Source organism: Elephas maximus, chromosome X (assembly GCF_024166365.1).
Source record: "Elephas maximus indicus isolate mEleMax1 chromosome X, mEleMax1 primary haplotype, whole genome shotgun sequence".
NCBI classification, from domain to species: domain Eukaryota; kingdom Metazoa; phylum Chordata; class Mammalia; order Proboscidea; family Elephantidae; genus Elephas; species Elephas maximus.
Genome location: NC_064846.1, coordinates 102,870,877 through 102,897,138, shown reverse-complemented (window position 1 = coordinate 102,897,138; position 26,262 = coordinate 102,870,877). Strand labels below are relative to the sequence as shown.

The 26,262-nt window shown below is 38.1% G+C and overlaps 1 protein-coding gene across 1 annotated transcript in view; it reads right to left on the bottom strand.

Moving 5' to 3' along the window:
• Positions 1–26,262, bottom strand: part of OPHN1 (oligophrenin 1) — a 562,106-nt gene that overhangs the window by 68,901 nt on the left and 466,943 nt on the right. The gene's annotated exons all lie outside the window — the stretch shown is intronic.

The window sequence follows — 26,262 nt, the reverse complement described above, 5'->3', positions numbered from 1 at the left end:
TGCAGATCAAGGGCCACCCCAAGCAGAGGGCCACCCACAGGGTAGGGGCCATCTGAGAGCTTTCCTGGAGGTGGCCAGGAGGAACCAGGACCCAGCTGAGAGGAGCAACCAATAGCCAAGCCCACTAAGTGATGTCACAGAACGGTTCCTGTTTGAAAGTTTCCTGATGGGTGAGAATGAACATCAGTTTTGGGGAAGAGTAAGCAGGTCCCCTTTGAGACCTTGAGATGTAAGCAGGTCCCCTCAAGAGGTTAAGGCCCCAAGCTGGGATCTCTCCTGAACTTTGCCCTATGCATATCCTTGTTTCTGTTTACATCCTTCTCTGTTGTATTAAAATTTTTATTGTAGGTATAGTGTTTCCTGGAGTTCTCTGTGACTGTTGGAAGGAATTATTGGACCCAACAGAGAAAAAGCACCACGGAGGGAATGGCTGGTGTCAGAAATGATGGAGAAGTTGGAAAATGGGGGTATATTTGACCTGCAACTCATAGGAATCAACTTTGTGCTGATTCTTATGGTCAGGATTATCATTTTAGTTGGTATTCAAGAAAGTTCTCCTATTTTAGGGAGGTGACAGCAGTGGTAGAAGGCATAAGTAGTAGTCCTGGCTGTTGATCTAGAAGACTAAAACATGGCTTTGGTGGAACAAACTTCTTCCAAGTTCACATCATGGATCAGAGCTGTTTTTCACAATCAGCTCCCACACAGTGTTTACGATGTGTCTGTTCTATGTGCTTTACATATATTAACTCATTTACTGATTGTCACAAATTCCTTTCTCTAAATTTCCACAAAGAACTTGGGCTTGAAGTACATGGTTGACAAACTAGCACATTAGAGACACCACAGGATATGTGCCTACATCAACCCCTTTACACAGGATTACACAGGATTATAGGAGGAGAGAATAATTTGAAACATAATTGGAAAGTTGAGAAAATTATCACTAGAATTGGACAGGGTATAAGCCCTCATTTTCCCTCATCTGGACATTGGAGTGGCTCTTCTGTAGCTTAAAAGGAAGAAATTCTTTTTTTTTTCTATTTTCATTTTAAATCCCAGTATTGTGTACTGTATTACCCTTTACCAAAGTTGCCACTTATCTACTGTCTATTTAGTGTTTTTCCAACCCCCCCCCCGTAACCATCAAAGATTGTTTCTTTTTGTGTGTAAACCTTTTCATGAGTTTTTATAGTAGTGGTCTCATACAGCATTTGTCCTTTTGTGATTGACTTATCTCACTCAGCATAAGGCCCTCCAGATTGATCCATGTTGTGAGATGCTTCACAGATTCATTGTTGTTCTTTATCATTGCATAGTACTCCATTGTGTGTATGTACCATAGTTTGTTTATCCACTCATCTGTTGATGGGCATCTAGGTTGTTTCCATCTTTTTGCTATTGTGAACAATGCTGTGATGGCTCTTATTTCTCACTTCTCTAGGATATATTCCAAGGAGTGGGATTGCTAGATCATACGGTATTTCTATTTCTAGCTTTCTAAGGAAGTGCCATATCATTTTCCAAAATGGTTGTACCATTTTGCATTCCCACCAGCAGTGCATAAGAGTTCCAATCTCCCCATAGCCTTTCCAACAGTTGTTATTTTCTGTTTTTTTGATTTGTGCCATTAATGCCAGGGTGAGATGGTGTCTCATTGTGGTTTTGATTTGCATTTCTCTAATGGCTAGTGATCATGAGCACTTCCTCATGTGTCTGTTAGCTGCGTAAATGTCTTCTTTGGTGAAGTGTCTGTTCATTTCTTTGCCCATTTTTTAATTGGATTATTTGTCTTTTTATTATAGAGGTGTTGGGTGGAAGAAGGAATTCTTAACTCATATAGACTAGATCAACTCACTGGGGAGAAGACTAGAGAGGAGATTTGAGGCCAAGGGCTTGGCCAGGAATAAAGAGTGTGCATTGTCTAAGGTCACATGATAGTAAGTGGCAGGCTAACTTATGAACTTAGATGTTTCTGACTTTAAGGTTAACACTCTTTCCACTATATAACATAGAAGGGAACATTTTAAGTTTAAAAAATAATTCCTTGGATGGAAATAATATCAGGCAGAACTTCTTTCCCACCCCTCCAAAACTCCAGAAAGGGGAGGACAGACTGACTTGGCTTTCTGTAGACTAGTTAAAGATGCTTAGGGTTTTGTGGTCTTTGATAGTGACTTCAGGAAAATTCCCAGAGGGTGGCCAGAGCAGAGCCCAGAGGCAAAGCAGTACTTATTTATTTTCTGGGCACATGATTGGCACTGAATAAATGTTAGCTGAGTTGAATTCTAAAGGCCTGGTCTCAGAGAACTAAATATCCAAGGAGTCCTATTTCACTCTGATGAAACTTGGCCATTGCCTGAAGGTATAGTCAGCAGCCCAACTCCTGAGAATCTCACCTCCGAAAGGCTCCTGAGGACTAAAACTGGATGATAACATTTGCTGGGCTTTGAGGAAGGGCCAGGAGAGGGATCGCCTCCAGTGGGAAGAGAGTTCACGAATGATTGAGTTTGGTCACATATTAACCCCCTTCCGGATTCTTCTCTGCCATGCAAAACACTTTTTTAGGTGTGAAAGATAGAAAAAATGAACATAAGAATTGATCATCTTTGATTGCCAAGGGCCAAGAGATCCAAACTCATTCTAACTCTTGGAAATCTTTGTAGAACTGAACAATGATCCAGAGTCTCGCCAGATGCTACTTCAGGGCTGCAAATACCAGATTGTACAAAATGCATCTTGTCTTCTTATAAATCAAAGCTACAAGACTTTACCCTGATGAATCCCAGATTTCCACTGAGTCTCCATTTACACTCTGGCTGTATCTGGCTATATTAGCAAAAACTGAACTTCATTAGAAACAAAGGTGGTGATGGAGTCAAAAATAACAAACTCTCGGCATTTGAGAGAGGCCACTTTAAACATCAAGTGTGTTACCAAGTTGCTTCGAGTATGTCTAGAACTTTAAAAATGTCATGCCTGTTGTTACCAAGAGCCAACTTTTTTTTTTTAAAGAGGGCTGGCACCAGGTCTGTCTTTGGTCTCTGAAACACATAGTCTTTAAGGACCTTCTAGATGTAACTTTCTAGAATCCTATCTAATTCTACCCATACATTATAATTATGGGAAAACTAATGTCTAAAGAGGGAAATGAACTTGCCCAATGTTACAAAGCTAGTAGGTGACAAAACTGAGTTAGAATCCAAGAGTTTTAATCCCCAGTCTGGTACTTTTCCTCTAAAACATAGTGCTTCCTATATGGAGCAGTTATATACTCCCACAAATTATATCGATTGGTCTGTAATACATGTCTTGTCTATCTGTTCATTCCCCTGGCCAGTTGCTTGGGGAAAAGAGTAATGAAGGAAAGAAAGAATGAAGTCAGACCCTGCTAAGGACACCTCCATCCACTCAGCATGGATTATGTATTTTCTACTAAAAGTAAGGTGGCAAATTCCAAGGGGCATTTTCCTTTTAGACCAATATAGGATACATTTATCCTGAGAAGGTGAAGAGTTTATCATTTAACAACCATAGAAACACACAATGGTCTAAGGACCTCTAAGAAAAGTCTTCTTTGACTACAAAGACTTAATAGATACCAAGGTAAAGGGGTTATAGAAGAATGCCATCAATAACATAAAGTTCATCTCATCAATACAGTAAAGGGGTGGGGAGTACAGGGCATGGGAAGGCACTAAAATTTGATGACCAAATTATATACAGAGTAGTTGACACATATACCTCATAGAATTCTCCCAACAACCCAGTGAGGTAGGTCTAATTATTAGCCTCATTTTTAAAATGAAGAAAACAAGGCTCAGAGAGATTAACTGGCTTGCTGAAGACCACACAGCTAGTAAAGGATGGAGCTGGGATTCAATCCCAGGGCTATCTGGTTCCAAAGCTATTTTTCCATTCTTTCCACTTCATTCTCTCTTCTGGGGATATTTTGAAAGCTTATAGAGGTGGCCTGGGCATTTTCAGGGTTCTTTGTAAGAAGTCTTAATTCAAGAAAGTAGCAGTAATCAAGCCAGCTGTCCCCAAATCTCAGAGAAAAGAAATAGTTCAACCAATCTCTCAATGTTTCTTCACTGATTCGTAGAGGAGGCTGAAATACCCATTGCTACAATCGCCAGACTAAGGACACTGCTTCAAGTCTAGCTGCCAAAGTACACCTATCTGGCCCTCTGGCATACTGGCCCCAGTCTTACTGTATTATCCAGACTCCAGTTTTCAGACTTCAGATTACTCAGAGAAGAACAGCAAAGGCAAAAGTATGTGATATGAGAAAATCATACATTGAGGGAAATGGACCATCTGATCTTGGAGATATTTTAAAAGTCTAAGAAAATCTCTGATTCCATATTTGCATTCTCTCTCTCGCTCTCACGCACACACACACACACACACACACACACACGCAGGCACAAAGGAGACACCTCCAAAATAAAAACAGATTTTGATAGTTCATAACAAACTTAACTCCTTTAGATCTCAGTTTAGGAGCCCTGGTGCCATAATGGTTAAGAGCTTGGCTGCTAACCAAAAGGTTGGCAGTTCAAATCCACCAGCCGCTCCTTGGAAACCCTATGGGGGCAGTTCTACTCTGTCCCATAGGGTGCGCTATGAGTCGGAACCGACTCAATGGCACCTAACAACAACAACAGACCTCAGTTAACATATAAGTAAGATGAGGACTACCTTATAAAGGCGTGAGAATTCAATGAGATGTTGTATGTCAAATGTTGTCTGTTAAATGTATGGCACAGTGCCTGGAAAAAAGCAAATGCTCAATAAATACTAACTATTGTTTTTACTGGAGCCCTGTTGTAATTAATATCACAGTGCCACCTGGAAAAAGGAAACAGGAACGAGAGGGTATTCCCGCCTTCTGCTGAATTTTGAGGATCTTTCTTAGGGTGACCAGAATTAAAAGGTTAACTCACAGGGAATGTTTCAGTTCTCTGAATGTTTGGGGTAAACTTCAGCTCACAGCTGCATCCTATACTTTTCACCCTATTTCATCAGGCTTGGACATGCTTACTCACCTCAAACAGATACTGACCTCACTTCAAAACTAAGATAACTGGGCTTTTGGAGAATGTGTGAAGATCTTCTTGATTTAACCAGTATTGAAAACCTGAGCCCATGTTTTCAAAGATTCACTATGACTAATGAACACATCTGAAATTTCTCAATATTAATAATTCTCCGCTCAAAGATATTTTTCTTCAGGTTACACTTTGATCTTAATATCGGCTACTTAAAAGACATTTTTTCTAATGATTCATTTGAAAATGTTTGCTAAATCCCCAGCTACCTACAGATTACCTACAGATTAGATTCTGAAAATGTCCTCACATGCAGAGGCTAACAAAAATGTTATTTTAAATAACTTTTAACTTAACTGTATCATTTCAGAAATTAAAAAACAATGAAGTGAAGAACTGGTTTAATCAGATATTCTCTCTCTCTCTCTACACACACACACATATATATATATATACATACACATTATATATGTATATGCAGATATATAGATATATATTTTAAATAAGTAAATATAAAAATATATTTATACTATACATGTTTATATTTTATATACGTATATTTTAAAATATATCTCAATATCTATTTATCTGCCTGCCTGCCTATCTAAAAAAAAAAAAAAAAATTTTTTTTTTTTTTTATCTAGCACTCCAAAAAGCAAAGGTGGAGGGACACATTCATCTGTTCTCTTGCTGCCCTCTGGTGGAAGAACAAAATTAACAGAAATCACAATTCAGAGAAAAAGGAGGAACAAACAGACCATGGCTGGAAGGGTCTGTTTTCTCTGGGTTGCTAGACTGAGTGTCTGAAAAATATATAAATCAGAGTTGTTCCTCAAAAGGAGCTCCATTACATTGCTAGGACACTGGGTTTTTCCTGGACAAGGTCCCATTTGGCTATTTGGGAACATAGGCAGCAACTGAGTTCCCACAAACTCCGCACTGAGAGCAACCCTGCTTTCTCTGGCCAGATTACTGGAAGAACTGCAGCAAAGACTGTACCACTCAGTTTTCCAGTTCCTTCAGCCATGGCTTCTAATCATATATCTTAGAGAGAAGGATAAAATCTATTTTGACATACACTGATAATAAGTTTTCAAATTATCTTGAAAAATCATTCTCTCAGAAAACTATGCTTATGGCAATAAAGCAAGATCCTGTATGATTAAAATGCAGCCACCCACTCAGTATAAGCGAAATATCAGCAATGAGGAGGGAACTTAAGGGAGACTAGAACAGCTAAATCAACATCAGCGATGCAATGACCAGCACAATAACTTACTGTTGTCTTTAACATCTCACATAAAACAGGTCCCCATTCCCTGGGGTGCAGCCTTAACACGAGAGATCAAGATTAAGTCTCAGCTTTACATCTGCCACACTCAGAGCCTCATTTAGAGATGGAAATAATAATATCTATCATTCACAGAGTTAGAATAAGGACTAAATGAACTAAAAAAAACATTGCTCCATGCTGGGCACATAGCTTGATTCCATGGTCATTGAATATAAATCTAAATCTAAGGAGGCAGAACTGATGAAGGAAAAAGGCCAATGCCAGGATGTGTAGCTGAGAAGATGAGTTTGCAAAGCACAAGTGAGACAACCTATGAGAATTTGGTCTGGTGGCTGTGGGGGTGGGTAGACGGTGTGGGCTGAGGTTCCAAAATAGATGAGTGGGAAAGGAACTGGAGAAATGCTAATTAGTTACTGTTACTGTGGCTTTAATATTACCCCAAGGGTGTCGGGGCCTCCAAAAATGGGCTTTATGTAAAATGAAGAGCCTAGACCAAAAGGTCTTTAAGGTCCCTTTTCAGTTCTAATATTCAAATGGATCTATCCCATATTTTGTCCCCTTAAGTAAAATAATTTTATGTCCTTAAAACTAAATTGTTAAGAACTGCTTCAAGAGCTGACCTCTCTCTTCCCACGGTAATCCTCAAAAGCTCCCTAAAACAAAATGCTCAGAAAACAGAAGTCAACCTTCCTCTGTCAGTCAAAACCGCCTCTGTGTTCTCACACTGGTAGCATCATGTTTGGGCACCCTGATACACAATGCTCAGTGAGATGGGAGGGAAGATAATTTAAGAATAAATTGATAACATTGTTCTAAGGATCAGCATAGAGGTAGATCTTCTTCCTCCATCACCTACTTACTTTCTAATTTGGAAAAGAATTTAAGGAAGACGATTCAAATTATTAATTTTCTTAATTAAAATAAAGGCTTAGGAATGGACTCCTTTAAGTATCAATTCTTCTTCTGATGCATTTAAATTTTTTATACAGACCCTGAATGTTGTTAAATGAGAGGATAAGGAAGGGAATGGCAGAGAAACTTAAAACCAATGTGTTTAAGCCCTTTTCTATTAAACAGCAAGTGGTAAATGGAAAAAACACATTACTGAAATTATATGTCAACTGAAAAAGCATATTCCATTAACTGAACAACTTGGCAGGAACATATAATCCCTTATACTTGCAGAACAGCATCAACTCTCACGTATATTATCTCTTTTAATCTTCATAACCATGCTATGAGGTTACATCTACATAAGGTACAGACTTTCTGGAACAATCTCATCTATGCATCATTTTTCCTCTTTTTCAAAAAAGGCAATTCATTTAAATGCATTATAAGCTGGGATTTCGTTTCATATCTCCATGTAAGATGTTTCACATGAAATGAACTGATAAATCAGAAAAGGTCCTTGGTTGCCATGTCTTTGTTTGAAAAACATGGTCAGAATACATCTCTGGTATCACTCATAGGTCAACATTTCAATTACTTAACACATATTTACAGGTTACAAGAGTATCAAAACTTCACTCAATAGCTGGCCACTGGTTAGCGGAAATGACCTATTAGATCCCAGACATAACAGATAACCAAAGCTTTAATTGCTCTTCAAATTACCCCACAGAATGTATTTTTGATATCCTGGCCAAAAGCATGGCAAAATTACATTTTTTATGAACTGGGTTAGGATCGAGGTCACTCTGTTGAAAAAAAAATTTTCTGGTAAAATTGAAGTTAGCAATTTCCCCTAAAAATTGTACAGAATAGCAAACAACAACAATAAAAAAAAAATTTTTTTGTTAGGCTAATGATGAGAGACTGAATGTGCTGACATTTCTCCTTTATCCGCTTATAAATTAGAACAGTCAAAATATAATAAATCATGATATATTGAAGAGCTTCCACGGCTCCCCAATGCCTTCAGGATAAAGACCAAACTCCTTACCAAGCTATAAGACCCTTCATGATCTGACTGCCCAACACTGGGATTAGAATACCTTCTAATACAAGTCTTCACTGTCTACATGGATGACCCTTTGACAACTCTTGCCTCAAAATTCCTTGACATTCTCATTTCCAATGACCTTCACCTCCACTTCAGGTACCCATTTTAACAAACATAACAAAGATCTTGAGGCGGTATAGTGTAGATTTGAACTATGCCAACCCTTATTAATTGTGTGACTCTGGACAAGTCATTTAACTTCTCTGTTCCTTGATTTCCTCCTGTGTGAAAAGAGAAAATTGCTAATACAATAATAAAATTACTAATATAAATATGCTAATACAGACAAACCCGTTAAGAGCTAGAACTCAATGGGACTGCCTTGTTTTTCCAAGTCTTGCAAGTTTTCCTTCTTTGACAAGGTGCATGCAGTCTCACCATTTTTCTATAGCTTGTTTTAGTGGAAAATATTTGAGTTTTCTTTCTCTGACAGGTTTTTGCCTTACACAGGTTCTGGACTTTGCAGGTTTTACTGTATGTGTAAAGGGAGCCCTGGTGGTGCAGTGGTTAAGTGCTTCGCTGCTAAGTGAAAGGTCTGTGGTTTGAACCTACCAGCTGCTCCAAAGGAGAACGATGTGGCAGTCTGCTTCTGTAATTACAGCCTTGGGAACCCTATGGGGCAGTTCTACTCTGTCCTATAGGATCCTGTGAATTGAAATCCCCTTGACAGCAGTGGGTTTGGTTTGGTTTTTGGACTGTATGTGTAAAGTGCTTTGAGCAGTACTTGGCACATAATAAGGGTTCTATAAGTGCTAGCTATAACTATCTTGTCATCTCCTGAAAATTTGCCTCATCACTGACCTTTGAAATACCAGTATTCAACTCTGATGGAAACTTCCTATCCTTGCAGCAATCGCATGACTTCACTCTCCCTTTTCCCTGGATTCTTCTACTTGCTCTCAGTCTAACAGCTCCCACCCTTCCTTCCCTTCCTTCTCAGTCTGATCTAACTAGTGGAAAATAAACAATTACCAATGGCCTTAGGATTTTTGGTCCCTGTTCATTTTCTGCACTTGCTCTAAAAACACCATCGTTGCATGCATCACATAGTCAGTCTTATCTAATATACATGCTGGCTTTTGAGCAGTGCTGGGGGGAAAAGTCCTACCAGGGACAGAGCCACTATAGATTCATGGTCTGCATCTTCCTTTAGTAACAATCCTTTACCACATCCTTGGCCAGCTTTCTCCATTCCCTGTTCTAAATTTTTTCTCACTCTCCTCAAGCCCTACACCCATTCTCCCTCACTTTCAGCAGATAAACTTACATTCTCCTTGAGAAAACAAGTGCATCAATTATTAACTTCAATTTTCCACAGACCCTGTCTCCTCCATCAATTCAATCTCTTCCTCTATACTGGTTCTACTCCCCCTGGTCTATAAACATGCAGAAGTTTCCCATCTTTAATTTTTTTTTTCTCTTGATTCCATGTCTCTCTCGCCACTGTCTCCAATTTTTCGTTCCCTTTACAACTAAGCTATTTGATGTTCATTTCCTCACCTCCCACTCAATATTTTAAAATAATTTATTATGCAAGTTTCAGACAAATAAATAACAAAAAACCTGTGTAACCGCCACTCAGTTTAAGATTAATACCCCTTGCCAGTTGAATTCCCTTTCCTCTTTCAGAGTTAACTACTATACCGAAGTAGAGTTTTCAGTAACCGAAGATTAAATGGGTACAAAAGAATCATAGGAACCCATTCAAATGTCACCCCCTTCCCCCCCAAAACTACTACCCACACCATTCAACTGAAATGGACAGCCAATAAATCTATGAAAAGATACTCAATCTCATTCATAATTTTAAAATTTTAATTGAAAATTATGAACCATTTACCTACCAACTAGGTAACATTAAAATATTTGATAATATCCAAGTTTACACAGGGTGTGAGGAAATAGGCCAAATATTGATAATATCACTACATACTAATATAACATTTTTTACCTTTTAATTGAAGTGATTTTAGACTTACTGAAAAGCTGCAAAAATAGTAGAGTCCCTGTATGCCCTTTACCTAGACTGTCCTAATATTAACATCTTACATAACCCTAAAACACCAAGAAATAAACATACACAAGTTTCCCATCCTTAACCATTTTATGGATGAATTATTTTACTTATTTATTTTTTGGGAATTTTTTGGTAATACCGTATTTTTTTCACTAATGAAATGGATGCTGAATCATTGTTGGTAGTTTATTATTTGAAAAAATGGGGTGCCAACTGCAAACGGGACATATCAGGCCCATATCCCATGAAGCACACCACACACACAGGACATACTGGTCTTACGGCACATCACACTTCCTGATTACGCTTGAGCCATGAAATATCTTACTCAACTTTCCAAAAATACACACTAAATAATACATAAACACTGCACTTGTTGCCCGTAATTGTTTTCAGTTTGATTTAGAGTGGGCCATATCGGTACCATGTTCCGTGAAGCACACCACACACGGGGGGCATTCATGGCCCAGGAAGTGCATCACAAACTGGTTTCTCCCCCAAAATAACTCATTTATTTGAACATTTCCGAATGCTGGTAACCGTAATTTCCCAGTAACACAAAGGAAATAGTGAACATACTTGAAAGCCTTATATGGCTGTACAGAAGCCAAAAGACACAAAAGTTTCGCACAATCACTCTTACTGGAAACATCCCCTCATACGACGGCTCTCAACACTCAAATGTGGTTCATACCAACTTCCTTGTATGTTAGGCAGTTGCACCAGTATCTGCCATGATGCCAGAACCCACTAAATTGGCTCAAATGCCTGTCAATGAACTTCTGGGGTGGAAAATGTAATATAGGCATATATAGCTCATGGTTCATGAAAGGATCAAAAAGTTTCTACGTTAGCTGAAATGTGAGGATATGGCATGGTTTCTTGCTGTGTATTGTAAAATGTGAGAGGAAAGAGATAAATTGAGAGAAGAAGTGGTAAGCAAAAGTAAACTAGGGCTTAGTGATTTGGGGAATTCTTAGCCTATCCAGATTGAAAAAGATTCTAAAATTAGGAGATTCACTATAAAGAAAGCATGCTGTACACCTGTAAAAAGCTGAACTGGCAAAAGTTGTGCGACAGATATATTTATGACAATGACAAAAAAAGGAGTAGCTGCTGAGGTTTTAGTTCCTTGATTTGGAGGTTTAGAGGTTTAGAGTCATGGTTTCATGGGACATCCCAGTTAATTGGCCTAATAACATGTTTGGTGCTTCTGCTCTACCTTCTAGTTCATTGCATAGTGTCTGGGGTCTTAAAACCTTGCATGTGGCCACCCAAGACACAATGATTGGTCTCTATTTGCCTGGAGCAACACAGGAAGATGGAGAGTCAGGAAGAGGAGGAGGCTATGCAATGTGCGGCTAATTGCCTCCATGAACAATTGCCTCCTTTGCCATGAGACTAGAGAAGCTGGATGGTGCCCAGCTACCATTAATGAATATTTTGATCAAAGATTCTACAGAAGACAAAGGGGTAAAATGAACAACAGAATTTCAAATTCTTATGGACTCCAGACTTTCTGGAGCCAAGGGTGCTGAATGAACCCCTGAAACTATTACCCTGAAATAACCTTTAAAACTTAAACCAAAAATATCCCCCCTGAAGTCTTCTTAAAATCAAATAGTTTAACTAGTAAAAAATATCTGCCTTGAGCATTATGCCCTTTATAGAACTACCGATATGGAATCAAAGTGACATCAGCAACTTGAAAGAATAGATAGGAACTTTAGGTGGCAGTGAGTGAGTTTACGTTAATGGGAGAGAAACAAATCAGAAAAAGATGGTGAAAATTGTTGCAAAACTCAAAGAATGTAATCAATGTCACTGAATTGTACATGAATTGGTGTATGTTTTGCTGCATATTCTCAACAACGAAATTAAAAAGAAAGCATGCTCTAGAGATAAAACCAAGGGTGTGGGTGGAATACCTTTTGCTAGTGCCTTGACCCTAGTGGTGTAGTGGTTAAGTGCTACAGCTGCTAACCAAGAGGTCAGCAGTTCGAATCCACCAGGAGCTCCTTGGAAACTTGATGGGGCAGTTCTACTCTGTCCTGTAGGGTTGCTATGAGTTGGAATCGACTCAACGGCAGTGGGTTTGGTTTGGTTTCTTGAAAGGATAAGAGATCACAGTATTCAGTCACACAGAGAGTTCTTTGAAGAGATCGGTATGTGACTCTTGGATTCCCTCAGCCATGTCAGCAGAAGCCAAAACTAGAGATAGAATTATCTCAGAAAGACCTGTAGAAGACCCTCTTGTCTAGTGGAGTGATTTCTGGTGACATATACAGGTTGTTAAGGATGTTAAAAAAAAAAAAGTTCTTAAGGATGTTATACTAACATATATTCTGCCATCTTGGATTAAAAGGGAAAGAGTGAGGACAAAATGAAAGAAGGCTACTGAACCCCAAAAATTCTATAGGCAGAAAACAGGCTGACGAAACTACTCAGCTGCAAATACACGCTAACTTTCATGAAAAAAGGATGGCCTAGAAGGGGAAGCCATTAGCCTAGAGGGTAGAGCCATGGTCTATAGAAACCTAATGGAGTATTCTCAGTTGGATTTCATGTTGCTTGGGACCAATGAGTCATTTTTTTTTTTACTTCCATTTTTCTCCCTTTTTGAATGGGAATGACTGTAACTGTTACCCTAAGCCTGTCCTACCGTTGTATTTGAGAGTAGATAATTTGTTTTCTAGTATTCAGCTCCACAGATGGAGAAGAATTTTGCCCTAGGATGAATTATACCCAGAGCCTCAATCCATACCTAATTTAGATGAAGAGACTTGAGACTTTTGAGATGATGAGACTTAGATAAGATTTTGGACTTGAGCTGATGCTGGAATTGGCTAAGACTTTTGGGAATCTTGGAATGGGGTGAATGTATATTTTGTATGTGGGATGGGTGTAAATATTTGGGATCCAGAGGGTGGGTCTATGGTAGAATAATCACTCTTAAAATGCCTATATCCTAATCTCTGTAATCTGTGAATATGTCACTTTACATGGCAAAAGTACATACGACTGGTCAGTAATTTTAAAGAATGTTGGTCAACTTGGGTTTTTCTGAGGTCTTCTCATGATTATACTGAAGTTATGCATTTTGGAGAAGTGGTACTGTGCCCTTCTTAGTGCATCATATTGATACAAGATGTTGATCTTTCTTATTACTGGTGATGTCAGGTTTTTCCACTGTAAAGTTACTATTTTCCCCTTGCCATTAATAAATATCTTGTGGGGAGATATGCTGAGACTATGTAAATATCTTGCACACTAATTTTTGTATCTATTAATGTTTCTTTCCTGAAAATTACTGTAGTATTTACTGTGCTGATTTATTTTCTTCATTCCTTCTACATTTGTTAATTGTAATTCTGCTGTAACAAAGAGTTGTTCCTCCTCCCACGTGTATTTATTATATCACTGTGGAGTCATCCATATCTATTTTATTCTATGAGTTATAATCCAATATCATTATTTATTTTGCTGCTCAAATGTTCCCGTTTTGAACATTGGGAGAAATTTCAATTTGGCTCCTATCCTTTCATCATGTCCCTATCATTTTTTAGCACCTCCTTACTTTCTGGCACCACAAGACATTCCAGTCTCATCTTGCATCTTCTATGCCCTGGCCTTGGAATCAACTAGTTCTCCAAGAAGCCCTGGTACTTTTATTCGGGAACGGTATTGAGAAACTAAGACGTAGGTGCTAAACGTGATTGTTACTGCAGTGTCATTGCATCTAAGCCCTCTCAGCAGACAAAACATGGCCTATATTCCAGCCCATGGAACAACTTGTTGTTGGCAACAAGTACTCTTTTCTTTCATATGAGAAAAACTTGGTTTCTCCTTCATTCCTTCAGGATAGTTTAAATTATATATATTCCTCCATGGATAAACCAACACATACCTATATTTATCTCTGTATCTATCTAAATGTACACTTAAAAAGAAAACCATGAGTTCATACTGATAACTTCCATTACAATCCAATACCACAGTAATCATTCTAGCCTTTTGCTACTCTTTGGTTATTTGTAACTTCCTTCTCTGGCAGTGAGAAATCTAGTTTTTATTATCCAAGATACATTTATTTATTTAATCTCAGAATACACATAAACTGGTTTCAGAATTGCTAACCCATACGCCTAAAACAAACAAACAAAAAAAAAAACCCATACGCCTAGGAAAAACAAATTTGCCAACTAGAGTACAGTGTTTGTGTACAGTTATTTTTGTTTTTAGCATTACAATATACAGTAAAAATACCATTTTCTCGTTACTTTGGTTAGTTCTTTTCTTCCCCATCCTCTTCAGTGTGGCTATTACTCACTTGTAATACAGTTACATTCATTTGTTACTGTTTGTGTTTCATTCAGGATCTTCCCAATGTCTGGTTGATTTTAATTAATTATTTTTGAATACATGAAACATGTGAAAGCTGGACAATGAATAAGGAAGACCGAAGAAGAACTGACACCTTCAAATTGTGATACTGGCGAAGAATAATGAATATACCATGGACTGCTGAAAGAATGAACAAATCTGTCTTGGAAGAAGTACAACCAGAATGCTCCTTAGAAACAAGGATGACAAGACTGTGTCTCACATATTTTGTACATGTTATCAGGAAGGATCAGTCCCTGGAGAAGGACATCATTCTTGGTAAAGTAGAGGGTCAGCAAAAAAGACCCTCAACAAGATGGATGGACACAGTGGCTGCAACAATGGGCTCAAGCATGGCAACAATTGTGAGGATGGCACAGGACCAGGCAGTGTTTCATTGTGTTGTGCGTAGGATCGCTATGAGTCGAATTGACTCGACAGCACCTAACAACAACAACAACATGAAACATTAGTTCTATAAGTCAGGCCTATACAAAAAGAGTATACTCAAAGAATTGCCCCCCTCTCATCCCTACTATATCATTATCATTCTCCCAGCCCATGCCCATCAAATCCCTGTAAGTAACCAATCTCATTAAGTTCTGGTTTACTTTTTCTGGAGTTCTTTTGCACAGGAGCAGACATGTGTATATTTTCTTATGCCTCCTTCTTTCTTAAATGAAGGGTAATAATAATAATTTAAAAAAACCATTGCTGTGGAGTTGATTCCGACTCATACCGACTGTACAGGACATTGTAGAACTAGGATTTCCAAAGAGTAGCTGGTGGATTCCAACTGTTGACCATTTTGGTTAGCAGCCAAGCACTTAACTACTGTGCCACCAGGACTCCAAATGAAGGATAGAAAAAAATTTTTTTTTTAAATGAAGGATAGCATACTATAAATACACTTTTATACTTTGCTGTTTTAATTTTAAGAATATTATAGTCTGGAAATTATTCCATGTAAGTATGTAGAGTTCTTTCTCATTCATTTTTTTATTTTAATACAACATTTTATTTAATCTAATATATCAAAAAATGTTATCATTTCCACTTGTAATCAATTAAGAAATTTCTGATCTTATTTGAATTATTTTCTTCTTTCTTCTTGCTTTGGGTTTATTTTATTTTTCTAGGTTGTAAAGTAGAATTTTAGATTATTGACTGCAGGATAGTCCCCTTTTCTAAGTAAGCATTTATTGTTGTTAGGTGTTGTTGAGTTGGTTCTGACTCACAACAACCCTATGTACAACACAACAAACACTGCCCAGTCCTGGGCCATCCTCATAATCGTTGTTATGCTTGAGCTCATCTTTGCAGCCACTGTGTCAACTCAACTCATTGAGGGTCTTCCTCTTTTTCACTGACTCTCTAATTTACCAAGCATGATGTCCTTCTCCAGGGACTGGTCCCTCCTAATAACATGTCCAAAGTACAGGAAACAAAGTCTTGCAATCCTCGCTTCCAAAGAGCATTCTAGCTGTACTTCTTCCAAGATTTTTTCATTCATCTGGCAGTCCATGGTATATTCAGTATTCTTTGCCAACACCATGTTTCAAAGGCATCAATTCTTATTCGGTTTTCCTTATTCATTGCCCAGCTTTCAAATGCATATGAGGTGATTGAAAATACCATGACTTGGTTCAGGTATACCTCAGTCCTCAAAGGGACGTATTTGCTTTTTAACACTTTAAAGAGTTCTTTTGCAGCAGATTTCCCCAATGCAATATGTCCTTTGACTGCTGCTTCCACAGGCATTTTTTGTAGATTCAAGTAAAATGAAGTCCTTGACAACCTTAATATTTTCTCCGTTTATCATGATGCTGTTTATTGGTCCAGTTGTGAGGATTTTTGTTTTCTCTATGTCGAGGTGCAATCCATACTGAAGGCTGTATGTAGCCTTTGATCTACACCAGTAAGTGCTTCAAGTCCTCTTCACTTTCAGCAAGCAAGTTTGTGTCATCTGCATAATGCAGGTTGTTAATGAGTCTTCCTCCAATCCTGATGCCCCATTCTTCATATAGCCCAACTTCTCAGGTTATTTACTCAGCATACAAATTGTATAGGTATGGTGAAAGGATACAACCCTGATACACACCTTTCCTGACATTAAACTACGCAGTATCCCCTTGCTCTATTTGAATGAATGCCTCTTGGTCTATGTACAGGTTCCTCATGAGCACAATTAAGTGTTCTGGGATTCCCATTCTTCACAAAGTTTTCCATAATTTGTTACGATCCACACAGTCAAATGTCTTTGTATAGTCAATAAAACATAGGTAAACATGTTTCTGGTATTCTCTGCTTTCAGCCATAATGCATCTGACATCAACAATGATACCCCTTGTTCCACGTCCTCTTCTGAATCTGGCTTGAATTTCTGGCAATTCTCTGTAGATGTACTGCTGCAACTGATTTTGAATGATTTTCAACTAATTTTGCTTGTATGTGACATTAATGATATTGTTTGATAATTTCCATACTCTGATCACTTTTCTTTAGAATGGGCACAAATATGGATCTCTTCCAGTCAGTTGACCAGGCAGCTGTCCTCCAAATTTCTTCACATAGATGAGTGAGGACCTCCAGAGCTGCATCTGTTTGTTGAAATATTTCAATTGGTACTTTGTCAAATCCTGGAGCTTTGTTTTTTGCCAATACCTTCAGTGCGGCTTGGACTTCTTTCTGTACCATTGGTTCTTGATCATATCCTACCTCTTGAAATGGCTGAACATCGACCAATTCTTTTTTTTGTACAGTGAATGTGTATTCTTTCCATTTTCTTTTGATGCATTCTGCATCGTTCAATGTTTTCCTCGTAGAATCATTCAATATTGAAACTTGAGGCTTGAATTTTTCCTTCAGCCTGAGAAATGCCAAGCCTGTTCTAACTTTTTGGTTTTCTTACTCCAAGTTTTTGCACATTTCATTATAATACTTGACTTTGTCTTCTTGAGCAGTCCTTTGAAATCTTCTGTTCGGTTCTTTAACTTCATCATTCCTTCCTTTCGATTTAGCTACTGTACATTCCAGAGCAAGTTTCAGAGTCTCTTCTGACATCCGGTTTGGTCTTTTCTTTCTTTTTAATGACCTTTTGCTTTCTTCATATATGATGTCCTTGATGTCATTCCACAACTCGTCTGGTCTTTGGTCATTAGTGTTCAATGTGTCAAATCTATTCCTGAGATGGCCTCTAAATTCAGGTGGGATATACTCAAGGTTGTACTTTAGCTCTCGAGGACTCGTTCTATTTTTTTTTCCAGCTTCCACTTGAATTTTCATATGAGCAATTGATGGTCTGTTCACAGTGGGCCCCAAGCATTGTTCTGACTGATGATATTGAGCTTCTCCCTTGTCTGTTTCCACAGATGTAGTCGATTTGATTCCTGTGTATTCCATCTGGTGAGGTCCACATTTATAGTCATCATTTATGTTGTTGTAAAGAGGTATTTGAAATGAAGAATTTGTTGGTCTTGCAAAACTCTATCAGGCAATCTCTGGTGTAGTTTCAAGGCCATATTTTCCAACTACTGATCCTTTTTCTTTGTTTCCAACTTTCACATTCCAGTAACCAGTTATTATCAATGCATCTTGATTGCATGTTTGATCAATTTCAGACTGCAGAAGGTGGTAAAAATCTTCAATTTCTTCTTCTTTGGCCTTAGTGGTTGGTGCATAAATTTGAACAGTCATATCAGCTGGTCTTCCTTGTAGGCATACAGATACATTCCTATCACTCACAGCGTTGTACTTCAGGATAGATTTTGAAATGTTCTTTTTGATGATGAATGCAATGCCATTTCTCTTCAATTTGTCATTCCTGGCATAGTAGACCATATGATTGTCTGGTTCAGAATGGCCTGTACCAGTCCATTTCAGCTCACTAATGCCTAGAATATCGATGTTTAATGTGTTCCATTTCATTTTTGACGATTTCCAATTTTCCTAGATTCCTACTTTGTACATTCCACATTGCGATTGTTAATGGATATCTGTAGCTGTTTCCCTCATTTTGAGTCATATTACATCAGCAAATGAAGGTCCCAAAAGCTTGACTCCATCCATGTCATTGAGGTCAACTCCACTTTGAGGAGGAAGCTCTTCGCCAGTTGTATTTTGAGTGGCTTCCAATCTAAGGGGCTCATCTTCCAGCACTATATCGATGTTCTGCTGGTATTTGTAAGATTTTCACTGGCCAATTTCTTCAGAAATAGACTACTAGGACCTTCTTCTCAGTCTGTCTTAGTTTAGAAGCTCCACTGAAACCTGTCCCCCAAAGGTGATTCTGCTGGTGTTTGAGATACTGGTGGCAAAGTTTCCAGTATCACAGCAACACGCAAGCCACCACAGCAAAACGAACTGACAGATGTGTGGTGGATGTGAACATTTAGTCCTATAAAATGCAGTGCAGTAAATTAGTGCTAAATATTAGTCCTATAAATTTTCCTCTCGGCACTGCTTTTGGTACATTCCATAAATTTGGTATGTTGTGTTTTCATTTTCATTTAGTTCAATGTAATTTTTTATTTCTCTGGAGGCATCCTCATTTACTCCTTTATTATTTAGAAGTGTGTTGTTTATTTTCCAAATGTTTGGAGATTTTCATATTGTCCTTCTCTTGTTGATTTCTATTGTGGTCAAAGAACACACTCTGTATGATTTCAATTCTTTTGAATTCGTTGAGGTTTATTTTATGGCCCATGATATGGTCTATCTTGTTACATGTTATATACCAAACCAAAAACCAAACCCAGCGTCGTTGAGTCGATTCCGACTCATAGTGACCCTTTAAGACAGAGTAGAACTGCTCCATAGAGTTTCCAAGGAGCACCTAGCAGATTCGAACTGCCAACCCTTTGGTTAGCAGCCATAGCACTTAATCACTAAGCCACCACGGTTTCCAGATGTTACACAGACACTTGAAAAGAATGTGTATTCTGCTGTTGTTATGTGCAGTATTCTATAAATGTTGACTAGGTCCTTTTTTTTATTAGGTCCTGTTGGTTGATGGTGCCTTTGAGTTCTAAATTCATCCTGAATTTCGGTATAGTTGTTCTATCGCTTGTTGTGAGAAGGATGTTGAAGTCTGCAAGTGTAATTCTAGGTTTTTCTATTTTCCCTTCAGCTCTATCAGTTTTTACCTCACATATTTTTAAGTTCTGTTGTTTGGTGCTACACATTTAGAATTGCTATGTCTTCTTGTTGGATTAATCCTTTTATCGTTATGTAATATATCTCTGTCCCTAGTAATTTTCTTTACTCTGGTGCTTACTTTATCTGCTACTAGTATAGCCTTTCTAGTTTTCTTTTGGATGATATTAGCATGGTATGTGCTTTCCCATCCTTTTATTTTAAACCTAACTATATCATTATATTAAAAAGGAGTTTTGGTGACAGTATAAGCTTCGGTCATATTTAATTTTTTTTTTATTTTCCCAATCTCCGTCTTTTAATATTTAGACCATTTTTATTTAATGTAACTATTGATGTTAGAGCTCAAGTCTGTCATTTCATTTTTGTTTTCTGTTTGTTCTCCCTGTTTTTTTTTTAATTGTGCTTTAGGTGAAAGTTTACAGAGAAAATTATTTTCTCATTAAATAATTAATAAATTATTTTGTGACATTGGTTGCCAATCCCATGATGTGTCAATACTCTCCCCTTCTCCACCCTGGGTCCCTGTTTCCATTTATCCACTTTTCCTGTCCTTTCCTGCCTTCTTGTCTTTGCTTTTGGGCTGGTGTGCCCATTAGTCTCGTATACATTATTGAACAATGAAGCATGTTCCTCACACGTGTTACTGTTGGCCCTATAGACCTGTCTAATCTTTGGCTGAAGGGTGAAACTCAGGAGTGACTTCAGTACTGAGTTGAAAGGGTGTCCGGGGACTATACTCTTGGGGTTTCTCCAGTCTCTGTCAGACCAGCAAGCCTGGTCTTCGTGTGTGTGTGTATGAATTTGAATTTTGTTCTACATTTTTCTCCAGCTCTGTCCTGGACCCTCACCATCTAGTTGTTCTGGGCTCAGTCTGTTGGAGGCTGTGGTAGTTGTAGTCCTTTAGTCCTTTGGACTGATCTCTCCCTTGTGTCTTTGGTTTTCTTCGTTCTTCTTTGCTTCAGCCAGGATGGGACCAGTAGATGTATCTTAGGTGGTTGCCCGCAGGCTTTTAAGAGCCCAGATGCTACTCACCACAGTTGGATGTAGAACACAGAAACTATGTTATGCCAATTGGGCTAGGTGTCCCCTGAGACCATGGTCCCCAGCCCTCAGCCTAGTAGCTCAGGCCCGCAGGGAGTTTAGATGTGTCTGTGAAGCTTTTATGACTTTGCCCTGGACAAGTTGTGCTGACTTCTCCAGTACTGTGTACTGTCTTACCCTTCTCCAAAGTTACCACTTACCTACTATCTAGTTAGTGTTTTTCCCTCTCCATTCCTCCTCTCCCTCATAACCATCAAAGATTGTTTCTTTCTGTGTGGAAACATTTTCATGTGTTTTTATAATAGTGGTCTCATACAGTATTATTTCACTCAGCATAATGCCCTCCAGATCATCCATGTTTTTAGATGTTTTGAGGATTCATCACTGTTCTTTACCATTGTGTAGTATTCCATTGTGTGTATGTACCATAGCCTGTTCATCTATTCATCTGTTGATGGGCAATTAGGTTGTTTCCATTTTTTGCTATAGTGAATAATGCTGCAATGAACATGCATGTGCATATGACTATTCATGTGATGGCTGTTATTTCTCTAGGATATATTCCTAGGAGTGGGATTGTTGGATCGTATGCTATTTCTAGTTCTAGCTTTTTAGGGAAGTGCCATATCGTTTTCCAAAATTGTTGTATCATTTTGCATTTCCACCAGAAATGCATAAGAGTACAATTTCCCTGCAACCTCTCCAACATTTGTTATTTTTGATTCATGCCAGTAATGTCAGGGTGAGATGGTATCTCACTGTAGTTTTGATTTGCATTTCTCTAATGGCTGGTGATCATGATCATTTCCTCATATGTCTGTTAGCTGCCTGAATGTCTTCTTTGGTGAAGTGTCTGTTTCTATCTTTTGCCCATTTTTAATTGGATTATTTGTCTTCTTTTATTGGATTTTCCTGTATATTTCAGAGATTAGACCTTTGTTGGATATGTCATAGCCAAAAACTTCTTCCCAGTCTGTAGGTTTCTGTGTTTTTATTTCTCTGCTTTCTTTTTCCTTTCTTCCTGTGGGTTATTTGACCATCGTTCCAGAATTTCATTTTGACTTAGCTATAGTATTTTTCTGCCTGGAGGTAGAAAACCAAAAGAAAAGGAAATGCTGGGCATTTCTGAAGCTGAAAGAGCTGAAGAAAAAATTCAAGCCTCAAGTTGCAATACTGAAGGATGCTACGGGTAAAATATTGAACAATGCAGGGAGCATCAAAAGAAGATGGCAGAAATACACAGAGTCCATATACCAAAAAGAATAATTGGTTGATGTTCAACCATTTCAGGGGACAGCATATGATCAGGAACCGATAATACTGAAGGAAGAAGTTCAAGCTGCACTGAAGGCATTGGCAAAAAACAAGGCTCCGGGAATTTATGGAATACCTATTAAGATGTTTCAACAAATGGATGTAGCACTGAAAGTGCTCACTTATCTATGCCAGGAAATTTGGAAGACAGCTACCTGGCCAACTGACTGGAAGAGATCCATATTCATGCCTATTCCCAAGAAAGGTGATCCAACCAAATGTGGAAATTATTGAACAATATCATTAATATCACACATAAGTAAAATTCTGCTGAAGATCATTCAAAAGTGGCTGCAGCAGTATATCAACAGGGAACAGCCAGAAATTCAAGCCAGATTCAGAAGAGAACATGGATACCATTGCTGATGTCAGATAGATTCTGGCTGAAAGTAGAGAATACCAGAAACATGTTTACCTGTGCTTTATTGACTATGCAAAGGCTTTTGACTGTATGGATCATAAGAAATCATGGATAACACTGCCAAGAATGGGAATTCCAGAACACTTAATTGTGTTCATGAGAAACCTGTACATAGATCAAGAGGCAGTAGTTCAAACTGAACAAGAGGATACTGAGTGGTTTAAAGTCAGGAAAGGTGTGCATCAGGGTTGTATCCTTTCACCATACCTATTCAATCTGTGTGTTGAGCAAATATTATGAGAAGCTGGACTATATGAAGAAGAATGGGGCATTGGGATTGAAAGAAGGCTCATTAACAACTTGTGTTATGCAGATAATACAACCTTGCTTGCTGAAAGTGAAGAGGACTTGAAGCACTCACTGACGAAGATCAAAGACCACAGCCTAGAGAATGGATTACATCTCAACATAAAGAAAACAAAAATCCTCACAACTGGACTAATCCGCAATATCATGATAAACATCATGAACACCCAGCGTCACAGCAACACAAACTGACACAGCACGACAAACTGACAGATATTCATGTAAGGATATGCATGTAAGGAGCAGTTTTTCTATCTCTGGAAAAAGGGTGTTGGATATTTGACAGAGATTATATTGAATCTGTAGATAGCTTTCAGTAGTATAAACATCTGTTTTAAGTGTTCCAGTCCATGAACAGAAGATATCTTTCCATTTATTGTAGTTAAATACATTTCCACGTATTTTATTATTTTAGATGTTATTGTAAATGGAATTGCTTTCCTAATTTCCTTTATTCATTTCCTCTATTTATTGCTGGTGTATAGAAATACAACTGATTTTGCTGCATTGATCTTGTACTCTGCAACTTTGCTGAATTATTAGCTCCAGAAAGCTTTATTTTGGATTCCTTCGGATTTTCTATATATACAACCATGATAAATTCAAGTAGATACTTTCACTTCTTCCTTTCCAAGTCAAATGTCTTTTATGTCTTTTTCTTAACTAATTTATCTTGCTTCTGATCTTAGGGCAAAAGCTTTCAGTCTTTCACCATTGATGATGGTGTTATCTGTGGGTTTTTCATAAACGCCCTTTAACATGTTGAGGAATTTCCCTTCTATTTCTAGTTTGTTTAGTGTTTTTATCATGAAAGTGATTAGATTTTGTCAAATGCCTATTTGCACTGATTGAAATGAACATGTGTCTTTTTCTGTTTTCCTTTTGCTTTATTAATGTAGTGTATTACATTGATTGGTTTACTTATGTTGACCACCCTTTTATTCCTGGGATAAATTCCACTTGGTCATAGTGTATAATATGCTGTTGAATTCAGTTTGTTATTATTCTGTTGAGGATTTTTGGAGCTATATTCATAAGGGATACTGGTCTGCACTTTTGTTTCCTCATGGTGTCTTTTTCTGGCTTCTATTCTCTATTGCATTTATCTCTGCTCTAATCTGTGGCTTTGGGTTTAGTTTTCTTTTTCTAGTTCCTCAAGGTGTAAGTTTATACCTTTATGTTATTGATTTAAGATACTTCTTTTAATGTAAGTGCTTAAAACCCATTACAGGTATAAATTTTCCTGTGAGGACTGCCTTCGCTGCATCCCGTAAGTTTTTATATGTTACGTTTTCATTTTCAATTGTCTCTACGTATTTTTCAATTTCCCTTGTAATTTCTTCTTTGACTCACTGGTTGGTTAAGAATGTGTGATTTAATTTCCATATATTTGTGAATTTTCCAGATTTCCATATTTTAGTGATTTCTAGTTTCATCCATTGTGGTAAGAGAAGATAATTTTTATGATTTCAATATTTTTAAATTCTTTGAGGCTTTTTTTTTATGGTCTAGCATATCCTGGAGAATGTTCCACATGCACTTGAGAAGACTGGGTGGCGTGACATATACACACATATATATACACACACACATATATAACAAAACCTGATCTGACTATATGTTGTCTACAAGAGGCCCACTTTAAGACAGAAATCACATTACATCTGGGCTTTATACCAAGGGTTAGCAAATTACACCCTACAGGCATGCTGCCTGTTTTTATAAATAGAGTTTTATTGGAACACAGTTATACCCATTTGTTTACATATTGCCTGTGGCAGCTTTCCCACTACAGAGTTGAATAGTCGCTTGAGAGCTATAGCTGCAAAGCCGAACATATTCACTATGTTGTTGTTAGTTGCAGTTGAGTTGATTCCAACTTAACAAAAAGTTTGCTGACACTTGCTTTAGGCTCACACCAGCTAACTACTTGCTAGATATTGCTCCCTGAATATCTTCCAGGAATTTCAAATTCAGTCTTCCCCAAACTGAGCTTTTTACCATCTCCCAAAACCTTTGCCTTCTGTATTTCTTATATGTATTAAAGACAGGCCCATCCACCAAGGCAAAGATTCAGGATTCAGAAATCTCTCTCTCCCATATCCTCCACTTCCAATCACCAAGTCCTGCTGTTTTTGCCTCCCTGGCTCTCTTCCCACTGCCCTGACTCAGAGTGCAATTATCTCTTGACCAGAATATGGCACTAGTCTCTCTGCAATGAATCCTCCACACTGCAGCTGAGATAATATTTCTCGAATGTAAGTCTGATCATTGTACTACTCTAAGCAGTGCTTTCCTACCACCTGCAGGAACAATTCCAAACTCCTCAACCAGGCAGTAAGTCTCTTTAGAACCTGGCTTCTGTTTGCCTCTAATCTCATCTCCTGACATCCCTATTTCCACTACATGTTCCAACAATACCAAATGGCTTAGGATTTTGAGGCTCCAGGCCTTTGTTCACACCGGGCCATCTTCCTGAAATGTCCTTTCTATTTCCTTCTTTTCCACCTTCAGTACATGACATAGATCTTACTTCTCCTTAAGTGCTCCTCCTTGATAACCTCAAAGTGTCCTGTACATACCCAATAATATTACTATTTCAACATGATTGGTGAGGCAGCACTGCAGAGTGATTAATTGTTTGGACTCTGAGCCAGGATGCTTGGTTCAAATTCCAGCTCTGCCAACTACTAGCTCAACAACGGTCACATAGTAGTTATTTATTATCATCTTCACATTTCAGCTGAGAAAAATGATAAATCAGAGAGGTTAAGTAAGTTTTTCAAGGTAACACAGATAACATGGCAGAGAACGCCAGTTTCTCTCCAATACCCATTCTTCCTTTTAGTAAAAGAACTAAAGTCTTAGCTGGGCACATGGCTGCTTCAAATAAACAATATACTTCTCTGCCTCTCTTATAGCTAGATATGACCATCAGATTAAATTCTGACAAAGGGCATGTGAATAAAAGTGGCATGTTTGACTTACAGGTCAAGCCCTTAAGGATATGAGTGTACCCTCCTCTTCCTTTCTTTCACCTTTTTTAATAGATATCACTGTATTTTTATGTAAATAATGTGCACCTTCTGCATTTGTTTGCCACCTCCTCCCATGAGGCACCCTTACAAGTGCCACCATGCCAACCCTCTTCCAAGTGTTGCAGTAAAAAAAACTACCATAGAGTGCTTACAAAAATACCTCATGGGGGGAGGGCGAGGCCAGCAAACAAACATAGAAGGCACGCTTTATTTGCATAAGAATATGGTATAC